This window comes from Felis catus, chromosome B1, assembly GCF_018350175.1.
Source record: "Felis catus isolate Fca126 chromosome B1, F.catus_Fca126_mat1.0, whole genome shotgun sequence".
Lineage (NCBI taxonomy): Eukaryota > Metazoa > Chordata > Mammalia > Carnivora > Felidae > Felis > Felis catus.
In genome coordinates this window covers 52,470,542-52,491,502 of record NC_058371.1, presented here as the reverse complement: position 1 = coordinate 52,491,502, position 20,961 = coordinate 52,470,542, and the positions used below count along the sequence as shown (strand labels likewise).

The 20,961-nt window shown below is 42.3% G+C and overlaps 1 protein-coding gene and 1 long non-coding RNA gene across 3 annotated transcripts in view; one reads left to right on the top strand and one right to left on the bottom strand.

Annotated features, from left to right (window-relative positions):
- BLK (BLK proto-oncogene, Src family tyrosine kinase) overlaps nt 1-20,961 on the bottom strand; it is an 80,500-nt gene that overhangs the window by 42,933 nt on the left and 16,606 nt on the right. The gene's annotated exons all lie outside the window — the stretch shown is intronic.
- On the top strand, nt 1,421-20,603 carry LOC109498883. 2 transcript variants are annotated; one of them, XR_002155868.3, is made up of 4 exons: nt 1,421-1,953; nt 15,129-15,250; nt 17,631-17,810; nt 19,888-20,603. It is a non-coding gene; the product is annotated as an uncharacterized LOC109498883 (long non-coding RNA). The 2 variants fall into 2 exon arrangements; XR_006596567.1 differs by lacking the exon at nt 15,129-15,250.

Here is a 20,961-nt window from a genome sequence, read left to right as displayed (position 1 = left end):
AAAAGAGGCTTCATTAAACCTTGATATTTGGAAAATTCCTCCTCAAATGACAAATTTTAATAACAGGGTGTCATAGGTCCTTCTCTGTGTTTCCAATTATTGGGCTTGATTCTACAGAAATGATTCACGTAATCAAATTGTTATAATGCCTGGTTTTCAATTTTTAAAATTTTGAGTATTAACCTGTCAATAAGGTACTGTAAAGTTAATAAAGGCACAGAATAGAATATACACATTGGGAACCTATGTAAAAATAGGAACAGAACAAAAAGTAGGATGTGAAGTTGAAAGGAGGACGTGTATGTGTTGGGAGGGAGGGGTCAGTAGATACAGTTTAAAGTTGATGAATCAAGGTATAAAGACTTAAATATATTAGTTTAAATCATAAAGTCAATCACGAGAAGGATGAAACATAACTGATAAAAGCTTAGGGGTAGGAGAGGAGAGGATACAGGCAGAAGGAAGGTAAGGAAGTGCCCTCTGCATCTTTCATGGTGGAAATGAATATAATTAGCCCAGAGATATATTTAAAAGTGTTAGTATTCTTTAAAGTTGTAAAGGTAATGAAAAAAGAGATTCAGCCACAACAACTATTCTCTCTCTCTTTTTTTTAATGTTTGCGTATTCTTGAGACAGAGGGGGACAGAGGACAAACAAGGGAGGGGCAGGGAGAGAGGGAGACACAGAATCCGAAAACAGGCTCCAGGCTCTGAGATGTCAGCACAGAGCCGGTCCGGGGCTCAAACTCACCAACCGTGAGATCACGACCTGAGCCAAAGTCCGACGCTGAACTGACTGAGCCACCCAGGCGCCCCAACCATAAGAACTATCCTCGTTGCTGATTTTTGTGGTGATGGCAGGGGAGGCAAACTTCTAGTCTTCAACTGAGACCTTTTGGGGCTGTTCCCATTTTGAAAAACAATTCTCATGGATAACTTATATAATAATAAAATCTAGCTCAGTAAATGAGTGGGTAGATAAATTAGTAGAAGGAGAAGAGATCTAATGAGCCAAGGCAAATGTCCAGAAAACATTACTGTGAAGTGAAAGACTAGGATTGCAGGATGTTTTGTATAGTACGATCCTTGTTGTATAAAAGAAAAACGAGGGGCGCCTGGGTGGCGCAGTCGGTTAAGCGCCCGACTTCAGTCGGGTCACGATCTCGCGGTCCGTGAGTTCGAGCCCCGCGCCAGGCTCTGGGCTGATGGCTCAGAGCCTGGAGCCTGTTTCCGATTCTGTGTCTCCCTCTCTCTCTCTCCCCCTCCCCCGTTCATGCTCTGTCTCTCTCTGTCCCAAAAATAAATAACATGCTCTGTCTCTCTCTGTCCCAAAAATAAATAAACGTTGAAAAAAAAATTAAAAAAAAAAAAAAAAAGAAAAACGAGGCGTGGCGGGGGTGGGGGGGTGGGGGGGTGGGGGGCGGTTGGCAGGGAGGTGTATAAATATATTTGCAAATGAAAATGTCTGGAAGCCCTTCGTATAAATGAAACTGCTACCAGAGCCACTTCTTGAGAATGAAATTCACAAGCCAAAGGACTGGAGGACTCTATGTTTTTGCTTTACATACCTCGGTGCGGTTTGGCTTAAACACACTTAACACAGGATACATGTTACACACACGTATGTATTAAATACCCTCAAAAACGTGATACCATTAAACATCATCTTAAAATGTGAAGTTAAGAAACAAAGAAACTAGCCAATTACCTAAAAATACATGGGGACGTGTGTCCTTGAGTGACGTCAGAAAGGATGAACGAGGGGACAGAATTCTATCCTTTATGTGTTCCACCTCTGCTTGGAGGACTCAGCCTCCTCCTAAGAATCACGTTAAATATGCTTTCCTCTCTACACAAATAATTTGCTTTTGTTACAGGAAATCCAGAAGGCAGAGAGGAAGGTAAAAATTGCCTACAACACCATCATCCAGAGATCACCACTATCAGCATTCTGGTATGTAATTTTCCATCGCCAGTTTTTTTAAAAAAGCAAAGCTGGGATCATTATCTACATCCTGTTTTGTGACCTGCTTTTAAAAGAGTGTATCGTGGCCATCTGTTCATGTCAGGACCCATTTTTCCTGTAACATAGCAGGCAAGGCTGCAAGGCGTCTTATGGAAAGTGGCACCCGTACTTCTTGTACCATTCCTTTTGGAAACGCGCAAGCTGTTTCCATCTTTTTAGTATCAGAAATAGAGCTGCAAGGATGCCCTTTGCTCATGTCCTCTATTAATCCGGGTTGAGGTTAAAAGTCCTAAAAGTGGAATTGGTAGGCCCAAGACCTACCAACATGTTAATTTTCTGACAGATTTTGCCAAATCAGCCTTCAGGTATTTCATATCACAGGATGTGAGTATGTCCTTCCCTGTACTTTCTCTGATAAAGGTTATTATTCTGTTTATACTCACAAAGTTAATTTATTTTTAAGAAGTTGTCTTTTACTTTTTAAAAAAGTTTTTGTTTATTTATTTTATTTGAGAGAGAGAGAGAGAGTGAGCATGAATGAGCAGGAGAAAGGGGCAGAGAGAGAGATGGAGAGGGAATCCTAAACAGGCTCCATGCTCAGCACGGAGCCTGATGCAAGGCTTGATCCCACGACCCTGGGATCATTACTTGAGCCGAAATCAAGAGTTGGATGCTCCACCAACTGAACCACCCAGGTGCCTCTGTCTTTTACTTTTTAACCTAGTTTTTCATAAGCAAGTAATACATGCATGTTGAAAGTCAGAAAAATTCAGATCCACGCAAAGAACAAAATAAAAATCATCTGTAATCCTACCACGTGTAGAGAACCACTATGAACGTTTTGGTGATGAATTTCCAGAGTTTTTACAGATGCATATACACTTTTTAAAAAACAGGGCCAAATTTCAGTAAGCAGTATAGTAAACTATATATAAATAAATACAATTTTGAAGCCAATATTATTAACTGTATGCCACTGTATAGACTCAACATTAATTTATTTAACCACTATTGGTCAAATAAGTTATTTGCACCCTTCAACTATTACAAATAAACCTGTAATAAACATCCTTATAAAATACATATTTAGTTGTTGGTCTAACATTTTTAAAGCTGTATTTCTATAAGTGGAATTACTAAGTCAAAGAAGATGCACATACATAAGGATCTTCATCTCTGATGGTGGGTTAATTTCTACGAAAGTAATGCTGATTTACATTCTCACAGTGAGGAAAGAAGCTCATTTATCTGGCCCTTCGTCAGTGGCTTTTATCAAGTTTTCAAGAAATCTTTGTCAATCTGCTCAACTAAAATGGTAACATAGTTGTAATTTCATTTTCTAATAATATTTATGCTGTATTTGTCAACCACTTGTATTTCTCAGGTGATGAACTGGCTGTCCGTATCCTTGACTCACTTTTACATTGCGGTGTTTATCATTTTCTTGATGATGTACAGGGCCTCTTTAGACGATAAATATATTTAATTCCTACATTAATTTGTCACATATATTGTAAATATTTTTCTCAACTTATCTTTCGCATCTTAATTTTATGGTATTTGTTGTTCACGAAAGATTATTATCTTATGTCAATTTATTAATCTTTCTTACCAAGTGTTGCCTCTGCTGTTCACACTTACTATCTTCCCCATCCCAATATGACAGGAATATACAAGCAGTCTAAAATTTTTTCACTATTAATTATGAATATTTTATATGTATGAAAAGAACAGAAGCTAATGTAACAGCACTAATGTCAAACAGATATTTATATTTCGTACATTTACTTCAATTCCCTTTTTCTTCTTCCCCTCTCTTTTTTTTTTAAAACATAATTTATTGCCAAATTGGTTTCCGTACAACACCCAGTGCTCATCCCAACAAGTGCCCTCCTCAATGCCCATCACCACTTTCCCCTCTCCCCCACTCCCCATCAACACTTAGTTTGTTCTCAGTCCTTAAGAGTTTCTTGTGGTTTGCCTCCCTCCCTCTCTGTAACTCCCCCCCCCGTTCCCCTCCCCCATGGTCTTCTGTTAAGTTTCTCAAGATCCACATATGAATGAAAACATATGGTATCTGTCTTTCTCTGCCTGAGTTATTTCACTTAGCATAATACCCTCTAGTTCCATCCACATTGCTGCAAATGGCCAGATTTCGTTGTTTCTCATTGCCAAGTAGTATTCCATTGTATATATAAACCACATCTTCTTTATCCATTTGTCAGATGATGGATATGTAGGCTCTTTCCATAATTTGGCTATTGTTAAAAGTGCTGCTATAAACATTGGGGTACATGTGCCCCTAGCATCAGCACTCCTGTATCCCTTGGGTAAATCCCTAGCAGTGCTATTGCTGGGTCATAGGGTATTTCTATTTTTAATTTTTTGAGGAACCTCCACACTGTTTTCCAGGGCAGCTGCACCAGTTTGCATTCCCACCAGCAGTGCAAGAGCATTCCCATTTCTCCACATCCTCGCCAACATCTATAATCTCCTGATTTGTTCATTTTAGCCACTCTGACTGGTGTGAGGTGATATCTCATTGTAGTTTTGATTTGTATTTCCCTGATGAGGAGTGACATTGAGTATCTTTTCATGTGACTGTTGGCCATCTAGATGTCTTCTTTGGAAAAGTGTCTATTCATGTCTTCTGCCCATTTCTTCACTGGATTATTTGTTTTTCAGGTGTGGAGTTTGGTGAGTTCTTTATAGATTTTAGATACTAGCCATTTATCCAATATGTCATTTGCAAATATCTTTTCCCATTCCATTGGTTGCTTTTTAGTTTTGTTGATTGTTTCCTTTGAAGTGCATAAGCTTTTTATCTTCATGAGGTCCCAATAGTTCATTTTTGCTTTTAATTCCCTTGCCTTTGGAGATGTGTTGAGTAAGAAATTGCTGTGGCTGAGGTCAAAAAAGTTTTTTCCTGTTTTCTCCTCTAGGGTTTTGATGGTTTCCTGTCTCACATTTGGGTCCTTCATCCATTTTGAGTTTATTTTTGTGTATGGTGTATAGTTTCATTCTTCTGCATGTTGCTGTCCAGTTCTCCCAGCACCATTTGTTAAAGAGACTGTCTTTTTTCCATTGGATGTTCTTTCCTGCTTTGTCAAAGATTAGTTGGCCATACTTTTGTGGGTCTAGTTCTAGGGTTTCTATTCTATTCCATTGGTCTATGTGTCTGTTTTGTGCCAATACCATGCTGTCTTGATGATTACAGCTTTGTAGTAGAGGCTAAAGTCTGGGATTGTGATGTCTCCCATTTGGGTTTTCTTCTTCAATGTTACTTTGGCTATTCGGAGTCTTTTGTGGTTCCATACAAATTTTAGGATTGTTTGTTCTAGCTTTGAGAAGAATGCTGGTGCAATTTTGATTGGGATTGCATTGAATGTGTAGATTGCTTTGGGTAGTATTGACATTTTAACAATATTTATTCTTCCAATCCATGAGCATGGAATGTTTTTCCATTTCATTGTATCTTCTTCAATTTCCTTCATAAACTTTCTATAGTTTTCAGCATATGGATCTTTTACATCTTTGGTTAGGTTTATTCCTAGGTATTTTATGGTTCTTGGTGCAATTGTGAATGGGATCAGTTTCTTTATTTCTCTTTCTGTTGCTTCATTATTGGTGTATAAAAATGCAACTGATTTCTGTACATTAATTTTATACCCTGCAACTTTGCTGAATTCATGTATCAGTTCTAGCAAACTTTTGGTGGAGTCTGTCAGGTTTTCCACATAGAGTATCATGTCGTCTGTGAAAAGTGAAAGTTTGACTTCATCTTTGCCAATTTTGATGCCTTTGATTTCATTTTGTTTTCTGATTGCTGAGGCTAGGACTTCCAATACTATGTTAAACAACAGTGGTCAGAGTGGACATCCCTGTCACGTTCCTGATCTCAGGGGGATCTGTGTTCCTGTGTCTTTATGTCACAGACAGAACTAAGGCTTGATCATTATTTTCTCCCCTTTGTATCCAAAAGTAATCATTACCTTGAAGTTAGTGAGTGCTATTACCATGTACGGGTTTGTACATTAGTGACATCTGCATAAACAGCCACAAACAATATATATATATACTCTTGCTCAGTATGGTTTTGCAAAAATGGCTTCATAATGCATGTCACCTTTTTGCAACTTGCTTTAAAAAAAAACGGTGTTTTTAAGATTTGCTCATCTTACTACATAGATCTCTGGTTCTTCTATTTTTGTGTGATTTGATTCCAATAAGTGGATAAACCTCATTTTATTTATCCATTCATTCATTTTTTACAAATTGCCGTGTGATGAGCATGTCCTCTTGTGCACATCTATGAGAGTTTCGCTCACCAATGTGGCTTTAATTTACTTTGTAGACTTAAGGGCAGTAGGGCGAGCTCTTTCAGCGCTACTGTGAATTCCCAAAATGGTCTCCAAAGTACCAATTTATGCTCCCACCAGCAATACCTAAGAATTCTCATTTCCTCCATATTCCCACCAAACCTGGTGTTATCAGACCAGGGTTGTTTTTTTTTTTTTTTACATTTAACTAATTGGATGGGTGATAAATGGAATTTTTTTTGTTTTCATTTCTTTTTCCCTAATTACTTTTGAGATGTTTTTTGATTATATGGGTTTTCCCTCTGTGTATGACCTTCATATCCTTTGACCATTTAGGAAAGTGCAATTTTTTTTTTAAAAAAAGATCTCATTTCTAATATCAACTAAAAATAGAATTGCTTAGAAATATATGTAACAAAAATGTGCAAGTTTGCATGATGATATAAATTTAATTGAAATACATTAAAGAAGTATCCTAAGGAAAAGGAGAGATATACGTTGATCAAGATTAGGAAGACTCCTATCTTAAAGATGTACATTCTCCCCAAATCACTCAAAAATTGAATTTATTTTCAACCAATATTCCACCTGTTGTTTTTGAGGAACTTTATAAACTGGTTCTAAAATTTTACCCAAGAGCAAAGGCCCAAGAATGGAAAATATATTCCTGAGGAAAAAGAATAAGATAGGAGACCCCTATGAGATACCAACAGTTATTAAAAACTGTAGCAATTAAGAGTGGAGATACACAGGTAAAACAGGGAAACCAGACCCTCACCCACATGGGCAATAGTACATTCCAGAAGAGACATGGAAGATCACCAGGAAAATAATGAGCCATTCAATGAATGATGCTGGGACAACTGGTTTTCTATGTAGAAAAACATGAAACTGTATCCTTACTTTATAATCACTCTCAACTGTCCTATCCAAACTGATGGAAGAATTAAATATCAAAAGCAAGAATTAAAACTTTTTTAAAAATGTATAGAATATCTCAAGAATAAAGAGAAATTTTTTGTTGACAAATCAAGTATTATATGATAATTTTTTTTAAATCCATCCTTCTCAATGATTTGAAATGCTTCCCTTATCACATATTAAATTTCCACATATTCATGGGCCTATTTCTGGACTTTGTTCCTAAATATTAATTACTCCAGTTTAATAATACAGTTCAATTTCTTCCTTTAAGGCTTTCTTTCTTTTTTTTTTTTTTTCAACGTTTATTTATTTTTGGGACAGAGAGAGACAGAGCATGAACGGGGGAGGGGCAGAGAGAGAGGGAGACACAGAATCAGAAACAGGCTCCAGGCTCTGAGCCATCAGCCCAGAGCCTGGCGCGGGGCTGGAACTCACGGACCGCGAGATCGTGACCTGGCTGAAGTCGGACGCTTAACTGACTGCGCCACCCAGGCGCCCCAGGGCTTTCTTTATTGGGGTGCCTGGGTGGTTCAGTTGGTGAAGCATCTCACTCTTGATTTTGGCTCAGGTCATGATCTTATAGTTCATGGGATCGAGCCCTGCATAGGGCTCTGCGCTGACAGTGTGGAGCCTGCTTGGGATTCTCTCTTTCCCTCCCTCTCTCTCTTTCTAAATAAATAAATAAATTTAAAAGAAGACTTCTAAAAAAAGACTTTATTACTCTTTCTTGCTCATTTTTCTAATATAATTTAAGAATAATTTTGACAAGTTGGCACGCCTGGGTGGCTCAGTTGTTTAAGCGTCTGACTTCGGCTCAGGTCATGATCTCATGGTTGGTTAGTTTGAGTCCTGCAGTGGGCTCTGGGCTGATAGCTCGGGGCCTGGAGCCTGCTTTGGATTCTGTGTCTCCCTGTCTCTCTGCCCTTCCCTCCCTTACACTCTGTCACTCTCTCCCTCAAAATAAATAAACATTAAAGCAAGTTTTTAAAAAAGAATAATTTTGACAACTTAAAAATGACTGTGCTAGTTTTTGTTGGTATTACATTTAAGTCCATGTTTTATTTTCAAAAAATTGGTTTGCTAATGTTAATATTAGAAAAAGAAACCTATTGGTTTTTGTATATTTGAATTATTTTTATTAATTCTGATAGTTTTTGAGTTACTTGTCTTAGATTTCTCAGGAAGAAAAGATATCATCTGTTACGTCTTTTCCTTATATATGTAGTCTTACTGCTTTTTCTTGTTATATTACACAGGCTAAATTTCCAAAACAAAGTTAAATAATATCAGTGTTAGGCACATCTCATTTATCTTGAATTTGTCTGTTGGTTTTCAGTAGATAATCTGGAAAGTTTTCCTTTTCGCTGGGTTACAAGAAGCTTTTACAAGAATGTCACTGAATTCTGTTGAATGTCTCTTAAAATACCTACCAGGACAATTGTCAACAATTACCTTTCTATTTTGACTTGCTGGTGTGACAAATTACACTAATACTTTTCTTAATGTTGAATTCTCCTTTCACGATGGGATGAATTCTACTTAGTCACAATATATTAAATATCATATTTGACTCAAATTGATTTTAAAAAATACTTTTGCTTCTGTATTGATAAACTGAATTTACCTATAGATATGTGTGTGACAATTTATTTTATTTTTTTAATTTATTTTTAAAAAAAATTTTTTTTCAACGTTTTTTATTTATTTTTGGGACAGAGAGAGACAGAGCATGAACGGGGGAGGGGCAGAGAGAGAGGGAGACACAGAATCGGAAACAGGCTCCAGGCTCCAAGCCATCAGCCCAGAGCCTGATGCGGGGCTCGAACTCACGGACCGCGAGATCGTGACCTGGCTGATGTCGGACGCTTAACCGCCTGCGTCACCCAGGCGCCCCGACAATTTATTTTAAAATAAAACTCAAAACTTTGTATAAAAATAACATGTACTCATGATAGAAAAAAAATTTAAATGTAAGTAGTTACAAAGAAGATCACTTCCTATAATCCCAACACTCAGAGGCAACCTCTGTGAATATTTTGGTGTGTTTCTTCTTAGTCTTTTTTGGGGTATGGGGGAGGGAGCTTTTCCAAAGCTGACATCAGTAGGGACCATGGTGGAACGTGGAATTTTTGAAATGGACTTAAATCCTGACTTTATGATTTATAAACTACACCACACTCATCAATATCCCTGATCTTTTGAAATCTCACTTTCCCAGCCAGTAAAATAATAATAACTGCCTCACAAGTGTTGTTGAGAGAAGCAGAAAAATATAAGTAAAGTCCTTGGCATGACGTCTGGTACAAATAGCCTCTAAATACATATTAGTTCTTATCGGGCGGTATGTACACTTTTGTCTTCCTCTTATCACCGAACACTACATCATAGGCTTTTGTTCATATCATTCAAACTTACAATAAACACAATTTAAAATTGTCCTCTTCCTGTATGTGTGTGCACACACGTACACACACATACACATAGAGCTTTATCTAATATTTGTGTATAAAATTGCTGCCTACATTTCAGATTCCCGCCCCCAACCCTGGTTTTGGCTCTCAGAAGGAAAACTGGTTGGGACAAATACTGTATGGAACTGTTTCAGGATTCCTGATCCAAACTATCAAATTGCTTTCCAAAAAGACTGTGGACTCCCAGCAGCCGCGTGTGAGAATGAGCATGGTCCTCTGGCACCCAGCACAGGCTAGAACTATCTCATTCCTCCCTAAGAGCACCTCATTCTCTCCCCACCCCCGCCCCAGCAAATACTTTTGAGCACAGACCCCAGGGCACTCTGGGGTGAGCATCAGACAAGAGTGAGAACAAGACAGACCAGGTTCCTGCTCCTGCTCCAGAGCTCGCTTTCTAGTTGACAGATGGCCAGTAGAGCAAATAAGCAAAAGTAAATGGCCAATCACTTTCCAAAAGAGGTAAGTGCTGTGCAGAGAGTAGAAGACAGTGTGATAGAATCACCGCAGAGGCAGAGGCATGGGGTTATTCAGAGGATCAGGAAAGACCTCTCCCAGGGGGTGGTGGCCTTAAACTGAGGTGGCAGCTCTTGCAAGGTCAGGAAGGCCAGGGGAGGTGAAGGCAAAGGAGGGAGGCAGGCGAGGAGTTGGGCTTTCTTTTGAAATGCCCCATTTAACTATTGTAAGCAAGGCTGACTTACCTTTTAGAAAGATCACTGTGGCTGTTGTGTGGATGAGGCTGTGGGGCGTGAGCCAGAAGCAGGGTCGCTAGGCAGGAGAACTTGGCAGGAGGCCCAGTGAGGAGTGGTGGGACAGGGTATTGTCAGTGGAAATGGAGGAAATGCATAGAAAGCCTGAGGTGCTAATGACAAGGTGGGGCTGACCTTCACATGTGGAGGGGAGGGGAGAGGAAAGAGATAACCCTCAATCCTCCAGAAGAATTAGAACCTTCCGCTGCACTCCCAGCCCCCTGCTGCGGGGCCTCTGCATTCAGAATTCAGAAACCAGCATCCAGCAGGGATTTGACAGATCCATTTGTGAAAATTGAACACGCTGCATAAATACACACACAAGTGGGTATTTGATCTGGGAAGCCAAGCTCTGCCGGGAGCACCCACCATCTAAAGCCTTAGCTGGAGCCCAAATTTGAAAGTTGGTCTGTACCTAATGGATGAAGGGCCCCCAAGATCTGTGTGAAGCCACAGGGCTGCTCAGTGGGGGCAACCAGGAAAACCGGGTTCTAGGCCTGATCCCACCTTCGACCTGCTGTGGACCCTGCACATTCCTTTGCCCTCTCCTGGCCTCAGTTTCCTCTTCTGTAAAGTGAGTTTTGAGAGCCTGGCATCCATGGCGCTCACTGACAGCCAGCCATCTGAGGATGCTGGCTCCCACATCTTTCTGATGACTCTTCCTGGAGCTCCCCCCATTGTGGGCACAGAGCTGGGCTACTCTCAGCACAGGGAAAGGGTATTTCTCTGGCTTTCCAGAAGCCCCTCTCAGCTCTGAGAAGGGGCCCTTGACTCAGGGCCCAATTCTCGGGGTATAGGATGCCACCGTATCACAGGGCCAAGAGCCCAGACTGCAGAACTCGGCTGCAAGGGCTCGGCTGGGCTAGGAGCATGGGCTTGAGGAGCTGTGCAGCTAGCTTCTGCCCCCACACGGTGCCACTCACCCCCACATGCCCAAAAGAAGCTCTCTCTCAAATATGACTCCAAAAGCAGGTGAGGCACAGAGGAGCAAGGTGTAAGGTGCAACGGCAGGAGGCTGTCCGAAGTCTAGAGGTTTCTGGAAGGTCCACGTGTGCCTGGAAGCTGGGAGGTCCATGACAGTCATGGATCACACAACAGTGTGAATGTGCTTAGTGTCACTGAACTGTGCACTTAAAATGGTCAATCTTATGTTATGTATATTTTGCCACTCACAGACACACACACACACACACACACACACGCTCCAGAGTTGTTAGGAGCCACACCCTTCTCTTCTCCCTCCTTGTCTCCTTCCACTCTCCCTGTTGCCCACTCTGCTCTCAGCCCACTGGCTTCCTTACTGGCTGTTCAACAAGCAAACACGCTCCCACCTTAGGGTAGTTGCTCTTGTTCTTCCTCTGCCTGGAACATTCTTCCCCAGATATTGCCAGCCCCTTCACCTCCTCCAGGCCTCTGCTCAACTGTCACCTGAGTAGCAGAGGGACCTTCCCTGACCTCTGAAGATGACACAAGCCCCATCTACCCCCATCCCAGGCACTTCACTCTGATTTATTTTACTCCATAGTCCGGATCACCACCTGACACTTTGCATTTACTAATTCGTTCAGTTTCTGTCTTCCCCCAGTAGAGGGTGAGCCCCGTGAGGCTAGACCTCATTGAGTATAACTGCAGTGCCCGCACCACGTAGTAAAAGCACACAGATGTCTCTGAGTCACTGAATGGATGGCCCCTCTTCTAACATGGCCTCCGTCCTCTATGTGGCTGGCAAGTGAGTGTGTCATGAAACGTGGTCTTTGCAACAGCCTTGGGGGGCTTGGGGGGGTGCCGAGCTTGGGGTTATTAACGAATAACGTTATTATTATATATATAATAATATATATAATAATATATAATATTAACGTTATTAACGAATGTGTGAGGATGGGAATCGCATCCCTTCACTGGGTCCACTGCCATTGCCTTTTTGCTTCTCCTCGTGGCCCAGAGCCACTGTTGTCACTTTCCAGGGGGTAGCAGGAGGAGTAGGGATTTAAATCATGGTGAAAGCGTTGAAGTCCCAGCTCTGCCTCTTCCTCGGGGAACTGCACTCTCCTCACCTGGGCCACTCTGGGGGTGGGGGTGGGGGAGCTCTTGGCATCTTCTGTGCACAGCACTTTCCGGGAGTTATAAACCCGGTGCTAATGGTAGCTGCTTTATTAAACACGCCAGACACTTTCACTTTCAATCGGTCCCCCTCCATAATTGCTAGAGAGAGAGAATGCTTCCCTTTGGGCATGCCTGTAGGGCAGTTCTCAGCCACTTCTCCTTCCCCAAAAGGAGAGCTAGGGGGTACTCCCTGAACACCCAGCAGAATGGGGTGCTTCTCCTCGTTGCTCCTACAGACCAAGCCTGAGATTTCCGGACCCCTGTTCAAGCCTCGGGACGGCTTCCAATGAGCCTCTTAGCTTCCTGAGGTCACAGAGGGTTTACGTAAAATCTGCATACCTGAGAGATCTGGACCAGTCCATCGTTATTCCCATCTATCTCCTTCCTTCTGCGATTCCTCCCTCCATTCCTCCATCCTTTCCTTCCTTCCTTCCCTCCCTCCGTCCACAGTTACTAAGTGTGCTAGATACTTGTTATTTCTTTTCCCTTCCACATCCGTTGAGTTTTCAGACTTTAGTTCTTGAGAAAAGTAGAAGAAGGTGGAGAATGTATAAATCCTACTAGATCATCTCTTTCTCAATAGACACCAATAAGTGTTTCTTGAGATCAGGAAGACCCCTGGGAAGTAACAATAGGTCACCAGCAGCCACTCTGCTGAAGGCTCTGTGCCCGCACCACACCAGGAAGGGAGGTCTCCCTACACAGATTGCAGGTGTCCTCCCTGTGCTGTGTGCTCTGAGGTTGACCACTGCAGTGTTTATCAAAATTCTTTGCCTTTTTCACAGTGACCCTCAATAAGAAATACTGTACATCTGTAAGACAGCACATACCCAGGTACACATATACACACCCTCACCCCCGCCATGAAACAAAGGTTCATGATTTTTTTTTTACCCTTACATCAAGCAATGCACTTGGATATATTCTATTCTACTTAAAAATATTAATTTATTTTGAGAGAGAGAGAGAGAGTGCACGCATGTGTACGTAAGGAGCAGGGAGGGGCAGAGAGAGAAGGAGAGAGAGAGAATCCCTTGGAGGTTCCCTACTCTTAGTGCAGAGCCTGACACGAGGTTTGAACCCACGAACCATGAGATCATGACCTAAGCCGAAATCAAGAATCAGACACTGAACCTACTGAGCCACCCAGGTGCTCCTATTCTACTTCTTTTTTTTTTTTTAAGTTTTAATTGTGGTAAAATACACAGAACATAAAATTTACTATCTTAATTTTTAAGTGTGACAGTTCAATGATGTTAAGTATATTCACGTTGTTGTGTAACCAATTCCAGAACTTTTTCATCTTGCAAAATTGAAACTCTATGTCCATCAAAGAATAACTCCCCCTCCCCGAGCCCCCAGCAACCACCACTCTACTATCTGTCTTTATGAATTTGACAATTGCAGATGCCTCAGGTAAGTGGAATCATTCAGAATTTGTCCTTTTGTGACTGACTCATTTCATTTGGCATAATGTTCTCAAGGTTCATCTCAGGTTGTGGCACGTGTTTGAAGTTCCTTCCTTTTTTTTTTTTTAATTTTTTTTAACGTTTTATTTATTTTTGAGACAGAGAGAGACAGAGCATGAACGGGGGAGGGGCAGAGAGAGAGGGAGACACAGAATCTGAAACAGGCTCCAGGCTCTGAGCCATCAACCCAGAGCCCGACGCGGGGCCCGAACTCACGGACCACGAGATGGTGACCTGAGCTGAAGTCGGACGCTTAACCGACTGAGCCACCCAGGCGCCCCAGAATTTCCTTCCTTTTAAGGCCGAATAACATTCCATTGTGTGGATATGCAAGAATTTACCTGTCCATTGTTTATCCCATGTGGTTTATCCAACCATGGCTACTGTGAACAATGCCACTATGAAAATGAATATGCAAATTTTCTTTGAGACCCGCTTTCAATTCTTAGGGGCATATACTTAGAAGTGGAATTATTGCATCATAAGGTGGTTCTATTTTTAAGTTTTTGAGGAACCGCCATACTGTTTTCCATAGTGGCCACACCAGTTTGCATTCCCAACAGCAGCGCATGGGGGTTCCAATTTTTCCACACCCTTGCCAAAACTGGTTTTCTTTCTTTCTTTCTTTCTTTCTTTCTTTCTTTTCTTTCTTTCTTTCTTTCTTTCTTTCTTCTTTCTTTCATTAGTAGCCATCCTAAAGAGTGGGAGGTGATATCTCATTGTGCTGTTAATTTGCATTTCCCGCAACAAGTAGTGATGTTGAACATCCTTCATATGCTTGTTGGACATTTGTATTTCTTCTATGGGAACATGTCCATTTAAGTCCTTTGTTCATTTTTGAAAAAAATGTTTATTTATTTACTTTGAAAGCGAAGGCAAGCAGGGGAGGAGCAGAGAGAGTGGGAGAGAGAATCTCAAGAGCTCCATGCTCAGCATGACTGTGAGATCGTGACCTGAGCTGAAATCAAAAGTCAGACGCTTAACCGACTGAGCCACTCAGGTGTCCCTGTCCATTTTTTAATCAGGTTATTTGTTTTTTAGTTTTGAATTGTAGGAGTTCTTTATATATTCTGGATACTAATCCCTTATGAGATATATGATTTGCAAATACTTTCTCCTCTTCTCTAGGCTGTCTTTTCACTGTGTTTATGTCATTTTTGAAAGGCTCATGACAATCCACTAAGTTGATTTATGAATAACTAAAGGTCCACGATTCCCCATTTGAAACCACTGCTCTGAAGAAAACAGAGGTAAATGAAGCAGCTCAGGGACTTGATGTCCCCCGCAAGCTCCCTGCCTCTTTCAACATGACTATGTAGAGTACGAGGTAGAAAGGAGTGCCAAGGGCTAAAATTGTACTTCTGAGAAAAGTTACATTTTATATTTTTTTAATGTTTATGTATTTTTGAGAGAGAGAGAGCAGGTGAGGGGCAGAGAGAGAGGGAGACACAGAATCTGAAGCAGGCTCTAGGCCCTGAGTTGTCAACACAGAGACCAATGTGAGGCTTGAACTTATGAACCATAAGATCATGATCTGAGCTGAAGTCAGATGCTGAACCGACTGACTCAGGCACCCCGGAAAAGTTTTATTTTAAATGCATATACTACTATTAGAAAAGGCAAGGACCTGAACATGAATGGGCTGACTGAGAAGAATGAAGTCAAAGAAAATGGAGGAGAGGTGAAAACAAAGTGCACATATTAGGGCAACAGCAAACAAAGAAAGGAGAGGAAAGTAATGTTGTGAGAAATATGCCAAGTTAAAAGCAGCAAGGGAAGAACCAATGGGTACCAGGTGCCCACTTGTTCTGGGCACTTCCACCAGACCCTGGGGGCATAGAGTGAAGTCACAGACATGCTCCCTGGCCTTTCAGCACTGTGTTCTAGCTCCCATTTAATCCTCACCACCACCCCCCATCCAGGAGGCAGGCATCGATTACCCTACTTTACAAATTAAAAACTGAGGATGACAGAAGCAACATTTGCTTGGGATCCCTCAGCCAGATGTGGAGTCGAGCAGGGCCGCAAACCAGGGCTTGTCCACCATCATTCCTCTGCTATGGCCACCTCCACTGCCCCACCAGGGAGGAATCCCATCCTCATGTTGCCTACTGGCAAGACAGCAAAACCCTGAAGACGTGTGCATAGGACTGTGGGTGTTTGTGGTGACTGCCGGGCCCATACGGGGGAAGCAGGGGAAGGATTCCCAGAAAAGACACCTGATCAGGGAGCGGTGGGAGGATTCCAAAGAAGGCTGAGGCCATGTGTGACTGGCCCTGGAACAGGAAGTGGCCAGGAGGGGGCAGAGGTGAGGCCAGTGTGTCCCTATTCCTGTGCAGAGAGAGCACCCTGGCTGTTTGTGTTAGGTACCATCCGGGACTGTAACAGATCCCTGCACTCCTCACACGATGCAGAAAGTCTGAGGTGGGGCCAAGAATCTGTATTTTTAAAGCCCTCCAAGCTCCCCCAACCCTATGTGTGGCCAGCTCCAGCAAAGCACATTCACCAGCAAAGCCGCCAGGAGACAGCAGTCTAGGGGTTACCCTAGCTCAGAGGTGGCAGATGGGAAGGTCGCAGGGGGTTGGGTGGGCAGAGAAGGCCCACAGGGGCAGGGCAGCCAGGAGTGTCTCTGCACAGGCTTGCTTCCCACCCCACTTCTCCCCCGACACACTTCTCCCCTCTCCACCTCCCATACCTCAGAGCTCAGCATTCAGAAAGGGCCTTCACTCTGCTCTTCAAGTCTTGGCAGAACTGAAGGGGCCTGCTGGGCCTCAGACACCCTCAAAACACCCTAACAGGTCTCTTCCCTAAGGTACCCAGACACACTTGTCCCCACATTTAGTTCTGCTTATGACTATGACTTCAGAGCGGAACTGAGACATGAATGCCTCCTTCACAAAGGGACAACTGGGCTTTCTTATCACCGAGCTGTGATGGGAGAACCTCGTGGATAGACCGTGGCCCTATTACTTAGTTGTGTTTTTCGGCCGAGCTGGAATGACCACTTTGGTAAACTCTAAAATTCACCTTGGCTGGGTGGTGGCTTGTTCTGGTTACCCAAAGTCTTGTTCATGCAACACCTCCATATACAACACAGGGTATGTGGCCCTGTGTTCAAATAACTTGGCATTTAATAAATGCTCCCCACTTGTTCCAAGCATGTCCTACCTCTTTCTGAGTGTGCAAAAGGCAATTTTGCATCTTGTAATGCCTTCAGGGCCTCACTGGGTCATTCAGTATCAACTTAGTAGCCCATGGTGTATCTCTGGCCAGTCACCGCACCTCCTTGCTTCCCCCTCTTCGTCTGTATGACGAGGGCTCTGGAAGGATGATCACCACGTGGCCCCCAGCCCTAATGTGGTGGGCCCATAATTCCCTTGCAGATTTCTGGAGGTGCAGAGGAACAGTGGGGTCTAGGGGGTAACCTGGGTTCTGCTGAGGGCTCCCTAGAATGACAATGGAATACAGAGATGGTCTAGCCCCCACATTCTCATTGCCCAAAGGAGCCCAAGGTGGTGACTCCGAGGTCCCACAGAATGGTTCTCTGGTTTCTCTTCCCTTTTCAATTCTCTCTCTGCTCTCATCACGTCGGTCTGTGAATCACTCCATCTTTATTTCTGCCACCCTCAGGCTGTTCCCCTGCCTTTGGCATCTCTATCTCCCAACCTGCTGTGACACTCACTTTAACATCCAGGGTCCTGGTTCCCGAACCAGCCACAGAGTGACATCAGCCGTGTTAGCCAGACCCAGGATGTGGACGTGCACTGGAAGGGTTCGACTCCAGGGCAAATCCAGGCGGAGGGTATGGAGGTAAATTATGATAAAATATGAAAATAAATATTTTATCAAGGGCCAAAAAATTTTGAGAGAAACTCACTTCAGCCTTCCTTGAAGAAATAACCATTTTTTTAGAAAGGCAGTCATGTTATGTTGCCCAGAAAACCTTGAAAGTGAATAATCTGGATTCATCTGTAAGATGGGGCAAGGACTGAAAAGCCAAAAATGCTTTTATGAAGGGAAGTTCCTCAATGATTTTATATTAAATAAGATGAAATATGTAAAGTACTTAGAATAGTGCTTTACCACATAGTAAGCATTAAATAAATGTTATTGTTATTATAGCATGGCACAACAATATATTATAGTGGTGACCCCAAATCATCAAGAAATCATATTTATTTATTTGGAAGCCTGTGTGATTTGGGACAAGATTTTTAAATCGCTCTGAGCCTCCGTTGCTTTGTCTATAAAATGGGGCTAAGACTAGGTTTCCCAATTGCCTTAAAGGATCACATGAAATCATTAAGGCAACTTGTAAACTATAAAGTACTATCTAAAAAAATCTCTGTTGAGACCACAGTTAAAAAGCCCAAAAGTTTAGAACCATCAGTCTTCCAGACTATCCACATTTCTGTCGGGTAACTGACACGTTATCAGGTTGATTTCAGTGAGGATTTTTGCATGCTAACAATCTTGATTAGACCACGTTAAGAAATGATAATAGGTTCTGGAAAAGAGCTAAAGAACACCTAACATGATTTTCTTGGGTGTCGTTCCCTGGGTCTGATTGAACAATAGTCTTTTTTTTTTTAATTTTTTTAAAGTACTTATTTATTTTTGAGAGAGACACAGAGACAGAGCATGAGGAGGGGAGGGGCAGAGAGAGAGGGAGACAGAATCCCAAGCAGGCTCCAGGCTCCGAGCTGTCAGCACAGAACCCGACACGAGGCTCGAACTCACAAACCGTGAGACCATGACCTGAGCCGAAGTCAGACACTTAACCGACTGAGCCACCCAGGGGCCCCTGAAGAACTAGTCTTAAGACTTAGTCCAGATATCAGCAGCTCTGGGGAGGCCTTCCTGGCACTCTGTATCCAGTCACCCCTCCCACAGAACTGTGTGCCCACAGAACTTCTTACACCACCAACCACAGTATATTAGGCCCTTGATTTAATGCCTGTGTCCTAACTTACACTCCTGTGAGTGTCTCAAGGGAAAGGGGTAGTTTTTTTTTTTTTAACCTTTGTATCTTCAGGGCCATTGACAGGATTTAGAACATATTAGATATGCAGTGAATCTTTCTCTTGTTTTGAATAAATGGATGAATTAATTAATCAGAGAAGCCCAGACATAAGAAAATGGCTTTTGGGGAGCTTACGTGGCTCAGTCGGTTAAGCGTCTGTCTGTGCTGACAGTGCGGAGCCTGCTTGGGATTCTATCTCTCCTCTCTCTCTGCCCCTCCTCCGCTCTCAAAAATAAATAAACATCAAAAAAAAAAAAAAAAAAAAGAAATGCCTTTTTATCCATCTCCCCCCAGTACTCCATTGTCATAAAACATAGTTTAATTTACCTGGACAATGACAGAAAGGTGTCATTTATACTAAAGCCAGTATTATTCTAAATACCGATTATTGATCATTAGCCAATATTTTGGGGCCAAGAAAGCACATTGATTTAATGTTTAATGTTGTATTACATCTAAGATGCCCAAAATTAAATTATAATTTCCTTTCTTTTATCGCATAATTATTTCCCATATTTCAGGAAGTCTTCCACTCACCTTTTTTTTTTTTTAATTTTTTTTAAACTTTTTTTAAAATTTATTTTTGAGACAGGGAGAGACAGAACATGAACAGGGGAGGGTCAGAGAGAGGGAGACACAGAATCTGAAACAGGCTCCAGGGTCTGAGCTGTCAGCACAGAGCCCGACGCGGGGCTCGAACTCACGGACTGCGAGATCATGACCTGAGCCGAAGTCGGCCGCTTAACCGACTGAGCCACCCAGGCGCCCCTCACCTTTTTTTTTAAATTGAGGTGTATTACACTACTTTCAGGTGTATCACATAGTGATTTGACAAATCTATACGGTCCCCTTTGCTTACCACAGGTGGAGCTACCGTCTGTCACCACACAAACCATTAAGGAAGCCTTTCCCCTTTAAGGGCTGTCATTGCAGTAGTAATGAGTGGCTCATTTAGCAGAGATTCCCAGAGGAAGCAAGGAGAGCGAAGTTGAATTATGCCCCATCTACACATACCCAGGTATGTGCTGGAGTTTAACAAGATGTAGCCCAGGAATACCAAGAGAAAAGAAATCAACACATTTAGGAAGCCAAACTCACTGGTGCCAAATGCTTTGTTGTTAATAAAAACGTTTGTTCAAAAAGGCCCAGTGACATTCAGGGAATCACGAGCTGAAATCTCCCACCGTTGGCTTTGGTCTCTTGAATTTCAAAGTTTCTTTGGCTCCTTAAGCCTTGAGTGACATTTCAGTTTGATAAACAGCTCACCTCCTATGGTTAATGCTTGTAGCAGGAAAGAACAATTAGCCAGCCACAAATATTTCTGTACCCGCCTGCCTCCCTGGAGAAAAATGCAAGGCTTTCAAAAATGCCAAAACATTTCCTTTAGTTAAGCACCATGGATGGCCATAATCATAGCAGAGTCTTTCACTTTAACGCATTAGCAATTAGCTTTGGTTAAAGAAATAAAAACAGAAACAATTCTTTTAACCATAGGGCACTTTAGTAAAATGGGTACGCACATACAGACTTGCTAGTGGAACAGACTTGGGTTCAGAACCAAGGCTCCCTGCATGCTAGCTCTAGGCCCTTGAAGTATTTTATTTTTTTGTAAAAACTTTTTTTAATGTTTATTTATTTTTGAGAGAGAGAGACAGAGTGCGAGTGGGGAAGGGGCAGACAGAGACAGAGACCGAATCTGAAACAGGCTCCAAGCTCTGAGCTATCAGCACAGAGCTCAAAGCCGGGCCCAAACTCACGAACTGTGAGATCTTGACCAGAGCCCAGGTCAGACATTTAACTGACTGAACCACCCAGGCACCCTGCCCCTAGAAGTATTTCTGAGCCTCAATTTCCTCATCCTTAAAATAGGGATAATAGGTTCTCCATACCATGACTGGACCTCTGTATATAGACATAGATCATTAGGGTTCTTTCATT